We start from the raw sequence: 13,858 nt of genomic DNA, 5'->3' as shown, positions 1-13,858 counted from the left end.
TAACTCCTTCATGAGATACAATATGACCCAGATATTCCACCTCTTGTACTCCAAAGAAACATTTGGATCTTTTTTCATATAATTGTTTCTCCTCTAATAGTTGTAGCACCCTATCAACATGTTCAACATGATCCTTCCAAGACTTATTGTAGATTAGTATATCATCAAAAGATACTAACACAAATTTTCTAAGGAAGGGTTTGAAAATGGAATTCATCAAACCTTGAAATGTAGAAGGTGCATTGGTAAGGCCAAAATGCATGACCAAAAATTCATAATGACCCTCATGAGTTCTAGATGTTGTTTTTGGAATGTCTTCAGTCTTCATTCTGATTTGATGATATCCTAAACAAAGATCCAACTTAGTGAAGTAAATTGATCCATGAAATTCATCCAGTAATTCATCAATGACAGGAATGGGAAACTTATCTTTAATAGTGAGCTTGTTGGGCTCCCTATAATTCGGACACATGCACCATGATCCATCCTTCTTGTGCACCAATACTACTGGAGCAGAGAAAGAACTTTGACTAGGTTGAATTATACCAGCCTCTAGCATTTCTGCAACCATACGTTCAATTTCACTCTTTTGGGCATAGGGATGTTTGTACGGCCTGATGTTTGGAGGAACACTTCCTGGAACCAGATGAATAGCATGATCATGATCACGAATAGGTGGGAGACCTTTGGCTGTCTCAAATACCTTGGAATGATTGTCCAAGACTTTTTGGAGATCTGGAGAAGTAGATGATTCCAATGTGGAAACATCTAGCGAACATAATTGTGCAATTACACCTCTTTTTTCCTTTTTTAGAAGCTTTGTCATACCATTGGAGCTAATTATCTTTCCCGGTTTCCCTGCAATACCCCTTAATTCAACTTCATTTCCTTCTGCAGAAAATTTCATGAAGAGTTCTTGAAAATTAAAAGTTATTGTACCCAAGGATTGTAGCCATTGGACTCCTAGTACAACATCAACACCTCCCATTGGAATGGAAAGCATTGGGCTCATCAATACATATTCTCCCATGGATAGCTTAATATTATGGTACTTTCCGAGCAATTTATCGTTCCTCCATTTGCAACTATCACCTGACACTCTGGTGCTGGATATAGGTAGCAATTCAATTCTTTTGCTACCTTACAATGAATAAAATTGTGGGTACTTCCTAAATCAATCAACACTATTACCTTTTTCTTCTTGATTTGTCCTTCTATCTTGATAGTTTGAGGAGTGGTAATTCCAGCCAATGCATTACAAGATATGGTCGGATTCATTTCTTCTTTATCTAGGCTTTGTTCCTGGAGTATATCCTCTTCTTTTGACCTTTCTTGCTCCTTTTCTTCTTCCTCTTCACAATCTATGTAGAATAATTTCTTCTCAACACACTTATGACCTTTAGTGTACTTGCTATCACAACTGTAACAAATCCCTTTTGCTCTTTTTTCTTCCAATTTTTGTGGTGTCAGCCTTATAGGTTGTGGAAGGCTAGGGGTAACAACACTTCCATCTTTATAGTTTTGACTGATATGCTTCCTGGTTGCCATAATTTTGCTTTCCATTTTTCTTGCTAACCTGAATGCCTTCTCTAATGAATCAGGTTCTCAAAGGCGAACATAATGTTGGATATTATCCTTTAAAGTCCCTCTGAACACATCAATCCTATGCTCCTCTAGAATATTTTTTACTCTTATGATCAATTTTGGGAACTCCTCAATGTGCTCCATTATTGAACCCTTTTGTTTGAGACTTATCAATTGGCTAAAAAAAGTGTTGCATTTTGTGTCCTCATAATGTGCTGTCAATTCTTCCATAAAAGTTGCCCAAGTGATAATTTGTTTACGAGAGCAAAACCATTGATACCATACAAACTAATTTGGTTCCAAATATAAAGTTGCAATACATACCTTTTGTGTGTTTTGCACATTATTGAGATCGAAAAATTGCTCCATCTGTAATATCCATGTTGCGGGGTCCTTGCCATCAAACTTCCTCATATCGATTTTTGGAATATGGTGGGTCTTTGATCCAACATTAGAATCTATGGAATCATGATTAACATTTCTTTTGTTCTCATCATGAGTTTCCTTTACTACCCTTTCACCATTAGTGACCATTTCTTGTAGCAACTTATTCATATTTATCTTCAATTCTTCCATGTATGTCTTCAAATCTGTCTTCAAATCATCCATGTTTGCTTCCATGCCATTCATCTTAGCTTCCACGCCCTTTATCTTAGATTCCACGCCATTTATCTTAGCTTCTGTTAGCTTTTGTGAGAGTGACATTTGTTGCACTTGGTATTGTAATTTTGATATATCATGTTGCATTTCTTCCTCTTCTTCATGAGTCGTGCTAGCACTTTTAGGTTGCTTACTAGGTGTTTTCATTTTCTTTCCTCAGGGCATCAGTTACTGATAATAATGCTCTATTATGCCTTCTGAATTCTTCAAAATAATTTTTCAAACCAAGCTTAAGAAAAAAATTACCTTTTTTCACTTTGAAGGAGCTTGATATTGCCTCTGATGTATCTCTGTAATTTCGGATCATCCAGTTCTAAAATTGTGATTTGCAGTAGCCCTCTGTGTCCTCTTTCAAATGCCACCAGTCTAATCCAAATTGGATTCTCCAAGGAACAGTTATGCCAAATCTCCCACAATGACCTGATTATAGACTACTTCAGTAGAGCGAAATTGTACGACATGCCACGTGTCCCTGTTTCAACATTTGGCTATGAAAAATATATACAAGAAACTACAGTTCGTCCTCTTTCTGTAGCTTCTTACGAAACTTCAATCCGATGCTCAGAGAGAAAGTTATGACGATTTTCCCTAGGTCACCTGTTTGGAATGTAATTTAGGAGTCTGCAAAAAGACCAAATTCCTCAGATCATATCTCCACAAATATAGCGCGAAAAGCTCTGAAATCCAGACCCAAGGTTCAGCGCGATTTCTTCTAAAATGAGTTTTTCTTTTCACTTCTAAAAAGTCATATAAAAAAACTTATATAGAAAATGCCACGATGACCTATTTGGAGCAGCGAAACCCTAGAATCCAAAGCTCTGATACCAAATGTTATGAAACCAGCTCACAAAAGGATAGAAAAGAAAGTTGAACGCCTTATAATTCAGCCTCTTCGAGGCAGAAACCTCCTTTACATTACACAAATGAAAAATTCTTGGATGATTCAAACGACAAATCCTCCTTTCTATATATAGGAGTCTAAAGAGTCACAATATAACCCAGCTGACCTAACAACAATAATATAAAGCCACAAAAATAACAATAGAGGGATTCTATGGGGCACTGTTACAAAAATATGGGGACAATAGGGGTGCAACAATATTAATAAGGGATACAACTACAACAGTAATGGGGTAATCACTAGTATTATAGGGACCTAACAAAATAAGACAGTAAAGAAACCTACCTAAAGCTTTTGCTTACTCCTTATCTCCCTTGACCAATTATGTCACTCATTTCCATACTTAACCCGCTTGGAAAGTACCTGCACATAGACAGAAGACAAAAACTGATCAAAGCATATGATAATGATCTATTTATTAAACATAAAATGGAATCAAGTGCATAATACACATACGAAAGCATCAATAAACAACACAAACATATGGAAAAATATTTGAACACTTTATTAGTAAAAGGAAGATTTACAGCCCAATTTGCTTGATTCAGTGCCACTCCTCCAGTTCAATCCCATCCTCTACTCATAACAAGAAAGACATTTTGACATCATTACAATACTTGAAACCAACTCAAGTATCATTCTAACAGCATCTCCCTATAATTCAATGATTTCCATCCCCTCATCACTTAGATGAGTGGTCTTTTTATAAGTGAATGAAGGAAGTTATGCTGTAAATGGTGATAATGAATTCCCTCCCAAACTTAGCAGTTCCATGGAGGAAGGGATAAAGGGATTGATGTTCCTTAACTTCCTTCCTCATCCAATTTCGAGCCCAAAGGAGTGGATAGCCTTGGGAAACTTCCAAAAGCGTCCTATGGATAAGAATATTCCAAACCCCAATGCATATTTCACTCAAATTCGCCTAGCGCAGGCCAAAGAGGGCTCAAGTGCGCTACAATGCACCCTGGCAGTGTACGGGGCTGCACTGTAATTCACCCTAATAAAGGCCTGCCTACACTGATCTTCTTAGAGGTAGGTTTTGGATGATTTTAGTCGTGGAATCTTTTGGGAAGGAGACATTCTTATGGTTGAATTCATTAGGGCATGTAACAACTGAATTAGTGTTTGATGGTCCCTAATAGTACTGATCTATAAGTCAGGGTTGATGTGCCAAAATGGATATGTAACAGGATCCCCTACTCATCCTTCCTATTCTACACCCCCTCCTTGGTCCTATGCATCTCAGTATCATTCCCAGCCAGCTAGCCAGTCATTTCAACCTTATTTTCAACCATAACAGTAGTGGAATACCCCACTCCAGGGGTGTAGGCCCCAATTCAATAATTTTATAGCCCTATTGCCTCTACCACCTACCCAACCACAACTCCCACACTCTGCTCCACCTAAGCAACCCCAGATTCCTACCTAGCCAAATTCAAACCCGAACAATAGGCAGGCTCAACAAGTCTACAGTGGAGAGACATCATACCCAGCTTATGCTGTAGAAATCTAAGAGATCAACCTAAGATCTCGGAGAATTATCCCTAATAACCAACCTCCCTCTCCACATAGGGAGGTTGAGGAAGAAAGAGAGGAAAGCAACCTTAAAGTAAATCCACCCTTTACTGAGAGATTAGCCCAACCACTCCAGCCTACCCCAAAGGAAACTGAACTTCTAGGAGAATTGAAAAATCTATGTGTAAAGATCCCCCTTCTCCATGCAATCAAAGATGCTCCCATTTACAATAAGTTGATTAAGGAGAAATGCTTCAAGCATCCAAGAAGAAGAAAAGGGATGCCCCTACCATTAATGTCATTGGGCAACTGTCTGACTTAATGCTGGGGAAGGTAATATGTCCAAAATGTTTGGACCCTGGAAGCCCTATTGTAGATGTGCACATCAATGGCACCATTGTCCCACACACTCTGATTGATCTTGGGGCTGCCATTAATGTGATGACCAAGGACACCATGCTCAAGCTCAACCTCCAAGGGTCATTGAGGAAGACCACAACAATTCTGCAACTTGTAAATCATTCCACAGTCACCCCTGAGGGAATTGTGGAGGATATGATGGTCTCCATTGACTCTTGGGAGTACCCTGCAAATTTTCTAGTTCTCCAGCCTAAGGCTAAGCTTACTGGTTAACCTCTCATCCTTGGGAGGCCATGGTTGGCCACATCCGATGCTTACATTCGCTGCAGAGCTAGGAATATGACCATCAATAATGGGCATATGTCCAAACAGTTAGTTCTATATTCTCCTACTCAACATTCCATAGAGCATGATTTACCTTTATGGTTGGAGGAGGAGAGAGAAGATGATGTTTATTCTGCCCAACTTTATGCTTTGGAAGAAACCATAGGAGGAGGATAGCAAGATGAGGATGAATTAATTGAACACCTAATCCAAATTCCAACTCCTAGTTCATTACTAATAGAAGAAAAAGTAAGGGAAACCTAGAACAATCATCCAATTGAATTATTCTTGGGTGATTCGAACCCAATCCGTGTCAAAACCATAGAATTCGGCCCAAAGAAAACTTTGAAAATTAATCCATCTCTTTCTACTTTAGAAGAGGAAAAGATATGCAACATGTTGAGAGAAAACCTAGAAGCCTTCGCTTGGAGTTACAAGGAAATGAAGGGAGTACACCCCTCAATGTGTACTCACCACATATACATCAAAGAAGGTTACAAGCCAGTCAGGCAACCACAAAGGAGGATGAATCCAACTCTTAAAGACATAGTCAAAGAAGAACTGCAAAAACTCCTAGATGCAGGATTCATTTACCCTATCTCAGACAGTGGGTCTCTCCTTTAGTGTTAGTTCCCAAGAAAAATTGTAAGTGGAGGATTTGTGTCGATTATAGGGAGTTGAACAAAGCCACAAAGAAGGATCATTTTCCCCTACCCTTCATTGACCAAGTGCTAGATGGCCTGGCAGGGAAGAAGTTTTTTTCATTCCTAGATGGATTCAGTGGGTACAACCAAATCCAAATCTACCTAGAAGACCAGGATAAGACCACATTCACCTATCCTTGGGGTACTTTTGCCTATAGGGTCCTTCCTTTTGTTCTATGCAATGCTCCTGCCACCTTCCAGAGAGCAGTCTTGATTATTTTTGTTGAATTAGTACATGATTCGGTGGAAATTTATATGGATTATTTTGCACCTTATGGCTGTAATTTGAAAGAAGTCCTAACTAACCTAGGAAAAGTATTACACAAATGCATTGAAATGAATATGTCTCTCAGTCCAGAAAAATGTGAATTCTTAATGACTAAACGGACTGTGCTAGGTCATTCAATATCTCAGTAAGGAATGCAGGTGGACCCAAACAAAATAGCGATCATCCAAAGGTTCCCACCTCCACAAAAGCAGAGAGATGTCAGGATTTTCTTAGGGTTAGCTAGATACTACCAAAGGTTCATAAAGGACATCAACAAGTTGGCCTCTCCTTTGTTTTGGTTGTTGGCCAAAGACTCTGAGTTTATATGGTCAAAGAGTTGTCAAGAGGCCTTAGACATTCTAAAGGGTAAGTTAACCACTGCACTAATTCTGCGAGGCCCAAACTAGTCCCTCCCTTTTCATATTCATGTTGATGCCTCACACAAAGCCATAGGAGAAGCCTTAGGTCAGGAAGAGGAGAAATTTCCCTATTCCATCTATTTTACCAGTAAGAACTTGTAAAAGGCCGAGCTAAATTATACTGTGATCGAAAAGGAACTCCTGGCTGTTGTGCATTCATTAAACAAATTTAGGCATTAAATTAGAGACTATCAAAAATTTCTACATATTCACCATACTGCAATCAAATATATAATGAACAAACCAGATGTGAATGCTAGAATTATAAGATGGTTGCTTTTATTACAGCAGTTTGATCTAACTATTGTTGGTAAGCCTGGTAAGGAAAATGTTATTGTAGACTTTCTATCTAGGATTAATCTATCTGTAGGTGAAGAAGGAATGGTGGATGACAAGTTACCAAATGAGAATTTCTTTTCTATTTCAGTTCTCTCCCCATGGTTTGCTGATATAGCAAACTATTTGGTATCAGCAAAATTCCCACCAAACTTTCCCTCCAAAGAAAAGAGAAAGATAGTTAGGAAAACTGCCCCCTTCACTTGGATTGGGGGCAATTTGTTCAAACTTGGCCCAGATAAAATCTTGAGAAGGTGTGTAAGGGAAGAGGAAGTCTTTGACATCCTTCTGAACTATCATAATGGGCCTTGTGGATGTCACTTTGCAGCAAAGAGAACAACATTCAATGTGTTGCAAGCATGCTATTATTGGCCTGCTCTTCATCAACATGTGAAAAAGTACATTAGTGAGTGTGATCAGTGCCAGAGGATGGGAAAGCCTTCTCCAAAATATGAAATTCCCCTACAACCTCAAGTGACTTTTGAGCCATTTGACAAGTGGGGCATGGAATTCATTGGGTCTATCAACCCTCCTTTAAAGAAAAAATAGTACATCATTGTGTGCACTGATTATTTGACTAAGTGGGTTGAAACCAAGGCAATTAAGGCAACAACAAAAGAGAAGGTGGTTGAGTTCCTAAGGGAGAATATATTATATAAATTTGGGTACCCTAGAGAGCTAGTCATAGACCAAGGAAGCCAATTTACCTCCAACGTTATTGAAGAACTCCTTATCCATCACAAAATCAAGCATAGGACCTCCACTCCTTATCATCCACAAGCTAATGGGACAGTGGAGGTGACCAACAGGGCACTGGAGAACATCTTAACCAAGGTCATGAGAAGCAGCATGAAGGATTGGGCAGAGAGACTAGTCGAAGCCACCTAGGCCTATAATACAACATGGAAGACCACCAATGAGCTGGTCTATGGGAAAAGGGCTTTGTTTTCCATTAAGTTTGAATATAACACATTGAGGATGGTATCCCAACTAGATTTGGATCTCAGTCATGCACAGAAAGAAAGATTACTCCATTTGAATGGCTTGGATGAATTTAGAATGTAGGCCCTCCTACATACAGAGATAGTTTAGCTTCAGAGGAAGATCTGGAATGACAAACATATTAAGGAAAACCAATTTCAAGAGGGAGACTGGGCATTGTTATATGATTCTAGGTATAAAGACTTCAAGGGCAAGCTAAGGACAAGATGGCTTGGACCTTATGTAGTGTAAATATGTCATGACAATGGTTCATTGCAAATCATAACTATAAATGAAGAAGCCATTCCATTGCTAGTTAATGGACACCGATTGAAAATGTACAAGAGGCCTTTATCAAAACAAGAGTTCATTGACAATATCAATAAGATAGTGATGATGGTGGAGCAAGTTCCAGCTCCTCCCTCATTAGGTCACTGAAAAAGAGAAAAAAGAATAAGGATTTAGGTGAAAACCTCCATGAGGCGCCTGAGTCCCATCTTTGGGTTGAAAACCTCATGAGGCGGCCCAAGGATGAGAAAAATGAAAAGAATAAGAAGATCCCTGGGTGAAAACCTTCCTTGAGGCGCCCAGGGCAAACATCTAGGGTGAAATCCTCTTTGAGGCATCCTAGGTGTTTTTCAAAATAATAATAATAATAATAATAATAATAAAAGAAAAAAGAGAAAAAAGACATAATTTTTATTTGCAGCTGGGTGAGAAAGACAATCAAGGAGCAAAGAGAAGATCCAAAGGGAACCCTGCCTCACATATATTCATCTCCTCCACTCCTTACCATGCATCCATCCATCAATTCCATTGTTTTTTTTACTTCATTGCCTCAATTTAAGGTGAAGATTGTATTTTCTACAAGATCCCCTGTATTCCTAGAGGATCCCCTGAATGGTAGATTGGTTAGGTCCCCAAAATTCATTCTAGACATGATCTAACCGTTCACCTCATCCATTACCATCATCCCTACATCCAAACACAATCCTACTCCCTCTGTCCATTCATTGCAGCATCCTCACAGCCCCATCCAGTAACATAACATTAGCTACAGGACATCCTGTAGGAATTCTTGTGGCAGCCTATCCCACATAATATCAATCATCAACTACAGGTATTCACTAGGATGATCCAGGATCTCCACAGCAGTAGCAGCAGCATCAGATCTTCAGTCACAGACACCTGCAAAAGCCAATAAACCATTAGTAGACAGTAGAGGAGGGAGAAGAATGACCATCAACAGCACCTCTGATCTTCGACAACTGCAGCATGGCATCAAGACCACAGGTAAGTATCCATCCCAATCACTCATATGCATCATTTTGTAAAGGGTACGAGGTAGTTGGTTTATAAGTGAGAAGGTGGAAAAAAGGAAATTCTTTAATAAGTCAAAAGAGAATGCAATAGTCCGAAAACAGTGACGTGAGGTGGGCCCCGACCCATATTAAATTTCGAGCAATAGCGCAAGATTTAAGTAAACGTGGGTTCGAGAGGCAAATAAAGTGCTCTGCGGGGGAGAAACGATCACAAGTTATAACTTAGGCTCAACCCCCATAGTTGGTCATGACGTCATGGTGTTTGACCAAGATCTATGGCCTGACATTACTGCGGGGGGGTTTGAGCCTGATGACCATCCTGTACACTCCCTACCACCGCAGCGGGCCACCACCATCACTCCACTCCATTTCATCTCCTCCACATCATCTACCACCCTCATTCACCATACTCTGTCACCTCATCTGTCATTCCATAGATACAGTGTTGTTATGGAAAGCATTTTAGAATGCTTGAAGAATTAAGACTTGGGGTAGAAACACCAGTTCACCAAAGACTCAGCATACCCTATTTCTTGATGTAATCACTCATAGACTCCAGCAGCAAAGTAAAGGAAGGGAATTCCGAACAGTTGGCTCATCATAGGTTGATCAGGATCCTCATTAAGGATGCTCTCCAAACCCTCAAGATCCCTATAACATGGTCTATCTTCAGAAACTTAGCAATAGAGGATGACATCAAAACCCTCACCCATGATGTTAGTCCTTCTGTCAGTGAGGAGGAGGCAAAACAAGAAAAAGAAGATATAGAGCTAGATGGGGATGAGATGGATAAAGAAGAAACTAAGAAAAAGGAACATGATGAAGTAGAAGAGAAGGAGGATGATGTTGAAACAGAAGAGGAAGAAGGCATTGAAACAAGGGAGAAAGAACAACAAGAGGAAGAAGATTAGAAAAATAGAGAGGAAGAAGGCATTGAAACATAAGGGGGAGAACAGGAAAACCAGCTAGCATGTATGGCTAGCCTCTCCTTGGAGGCCATCCAGTGTAGGATGCCCGCTAAATCCTATGCTCTTTACCTCAGAGAACAATGGATGCAATTTTAGATTAAAACACTCGCACAAAGGGGCACCATGCCATTTCAGGACTGCATGCAGTTTATTAATCTTTGTGATGAAAGCACACTAGAGGATAGGGCCAAAATGGCTGAGTTTTACTTGCACAACATGGCTCTCACAGACATGAATATTTGGGATCCTAATGCAGAGCTAGGATATCTACAATTAATGGCTTTGGCATCATCGATGAACCATGAGAAGTCAAGGGCTGTAGATATGAAAAGAATATTGGTCAGAGAGAAAAATGAACCTCTTTTCATCAGAACTAAACAATCAAATCCCATGGCCCTAATCATCACCCATAATCTAATTGAAAATGATCCTCAGTTGGCGCTTAGATATCTTGCTGCCCAAGAGCAAGAAATTCCACAATTTGAGGATATGTTTAGGCTGCTAAGAGTTGATAATATGCATGCCTGCTAAAGGAGATGGAACAAACTGCCACACAGCTTGAAGATTAGATAATATCACTCCCCTCAAAGGTTGAGAGAGGCACTCAACAGGACACCTATGTATAAGAATTCAATGCAAAGGTTGAAGTTCAATTGGATAGGCCTAAAACTCAGTCCACCACTACTCCTATGGATGCTAGAAGGGAGAAAAGAAGAAGAGGAAAAGAGGCAATGGGAAGAAGTTGAAAGGAAAGCAGGCTTCTATAAATGAGAAGAATAGACCACAACAGAAGCATGGGATGTCAGAGAGGCTACTAGAGCCATGAAGGACATGGTCATTGACCAAGTTGCTCAAAGGATGAGCAACACTTTCAGTAGGGGGGTGATGATGATACTCATTATTCGGTAATTATATGGGCCTTAATTGGCCTTAATTCACCTCCTAGCTTAGTCAAACCAACTATTCTCACAACTTATTGCATACTTTTGATTATATTTTGTTTATGAGATGAGTTAGAGTTGGATATTTTGCTTTATGCTCTAATGTGCATTTAATGCAGAAATAAAGGATAAAATCAAGGAAAAATGCATGAATAAAGGATAAAAGAAAGGAACTGTGGAAAAGACCTTGGTAAAAAATCGAATGGGACATGGGAGAGGAATTATAGGGGGTAAATCCTCCTCATTTACTACCCCTCCATTCGAATATTCATCCATCAGCTCGAAGTGAAAACATCCAAATCATGAGGACTAGAAGACAACCGAGCAAGTGAAAGTGACAGAAAACTATTTATCTTGAGTGGGGAGCCGAGCCTCCCTAATTTGAAGGAATTTGTTGAAGACTTCAAATGTATAAGTAGAGAGGTTTAGGACCTCAGTAGGATTTAGATTTCTATTGTAAAACTCTACTTTATTTCTGAGCTGCAAGACTTGTGACAGTTTGTTATGTAATCCATGGTTTTGATAATAAGAATGAGTTTCATTTTGAGCCAGCACTGAGTTAACTCAGAGGGTTGAAGCTCTTGGGTTAGGGCCCAACCCGAGTAGCCAAATCTCCTCTTTATTGTACATGTATGCTAGCATAGATTCCTAGTTTTTTGTTCATTTTCTTAAGTAGTTGCATTTCCATTACAATAGTATAGAGTAGATGATTCATGGTTTTCTATTCATTTGCTTAAGTAGCTACATTTTCATTACAACAGTATAGCATAGATTTATGGTTTAACTATTCATTTTCTTAAGTAGCTGCATTCCCATTACAGTAGTGTAGAGTAGATCGGTTGTGATTTAGTTTACTTCCATTTGTGCCTTCTTTCAATTAGCAGGGTAGCTAGGAGAAAAAGATCACCATAAGGTTGTCCATAGGTGTCTCGGCCTCACCTCCTCCCTCGGGGACCATGACTTGAGGAAGAGACCCGTCAACAACCCAAAAAACACAAGTTCTCACATGAGATTTGGAGTTCGTTGTTTGATGCAGTTACTTGCTTCATTTCACTGTCATCTTTTTCTATCACTCTCGGTCCATCCTCACCCTCACTATTTTTTCTGTCGTTTTCATTGAAACCTCTTTTAGCACGTTCTTCATTTTTTAACGAGGTTGACACAATACAAAGAAGTATCCTCATACCCTTTGTTTCACTTTTTAACGAGGTTGACACAAGACCAGGAACTATCCTCATATTCCTTCCTTCATTTTTTAACAAGGTTGACACAAGACCAGGAACTATCCTCATAGCCTTTGTTTCATTTTTTAACAAGGTTAACACAAGAAAAGGAACTATCCACATATTCCTTGTTTCATTTTTTGATGAGGTTGACACAATACAAGGAACTATTCTCGTATACCTGTTTCATTGTTTTAATGAGGTTGACACACTAAAAGAACTATCCTAAGGTTCCTTGTTTCATTTTTTAATGAGATTGACAAAAGACAAGGAACTATGCTCATGCTTCCTTGATCACAACCCATAAGAGGTCATGACTTCCAAGAGGTTCTCATTAGATGGGAGAACAATGCTCTGGAAAGGATATGTAGCAAGGAATCCATTAGAGAGATCTGGTTCCAATGCCCCCAGTACATAATGCACAACATCATAGAATTGATCGTCAGTTGATGTAGGCATGGAATAGGTTGCCACATAATTGACCCATGGCGGGGAAGATACCATTGGTACAAAAGGACCATTTAGGGAAGATGGTTGACTGGAAGCCATATTTGGATCGGGAAATGAAAGCTGGTCAACGGTGACAATTTTGCCTTCATGCGGGAAACACATCACTCGAAAGAGTGTTGAAACAATAGCTCCCATGTCATAAACATAGCTGCGTCCAAGAAGTAAATTGTAATCTAAAGGGCCTGAGACTACCATCACATTGAGATAAACAATTTTTCCTCCCAAAGTAATAGGCAACTGAGAAAGGATCACTAATGGTTGACTGGTTCCTCTGTTAAAAGCAAAAAAAGTCTGGGTAGCAAACACAAGTGGTGGTGAATCGAGCACTTGCCAAGAAGTGGATGAAAGGATACTCACTGATGCACCTTCACCTATAATAGTGTTGGGTACAATCATATTACAAACTTGTACTATGATCTAGAAAGGCACATAAGAAGGAAGACGACATCCTGCCAGTCGATTCTAATAAAAGGAAGTGACCATACTACTTGGAGGGGGTACCCTAGAAACGAGAGAATTAACCCCTTGAGTTACGAGAGTGGAAGGATTTTCCTCCTGTCTTGATGGAACAGGAGGATTGCCCTGAAGCTCATTAGAATCTAAAGAAACGAAAAGAACCTGACTAGTATCATACTTACTCTCTACGGAAAAGGTACGATTAACTGAAGGTGAAAACGGGTCAACTTTTAGCTCGACCTAAGATGGGTCAGGTATAGACTCATTGGATTCACATTCAGAGAGAGTGGGTTTGACTGGCGGTTGATTTGGGTCAATCACTTTATCAACTAGTGAAGGATTAAGAGAGAGTCTCTTGTAACCATATGGAAGTCACTGCAGAGAAG

Source organism: Pinus tabuliformis, chromosome 1_1 (assembly GCF_031772625.1).
Source record: "Pinus tabuliformis cultivar Carrire ecotype Pingquan chromosome 1_1, CPIR1, whole genome shotgun sequence".
NCBI classification, from domain to species: Eukaryota; Viridiplantae; Streptophyta; class Pinopsida; order Pinales; family Pinaceae; genus Pinus; species Pinus tabuliformis.
Note: the sequence above shows the minus strand (reverse complement) of the source record.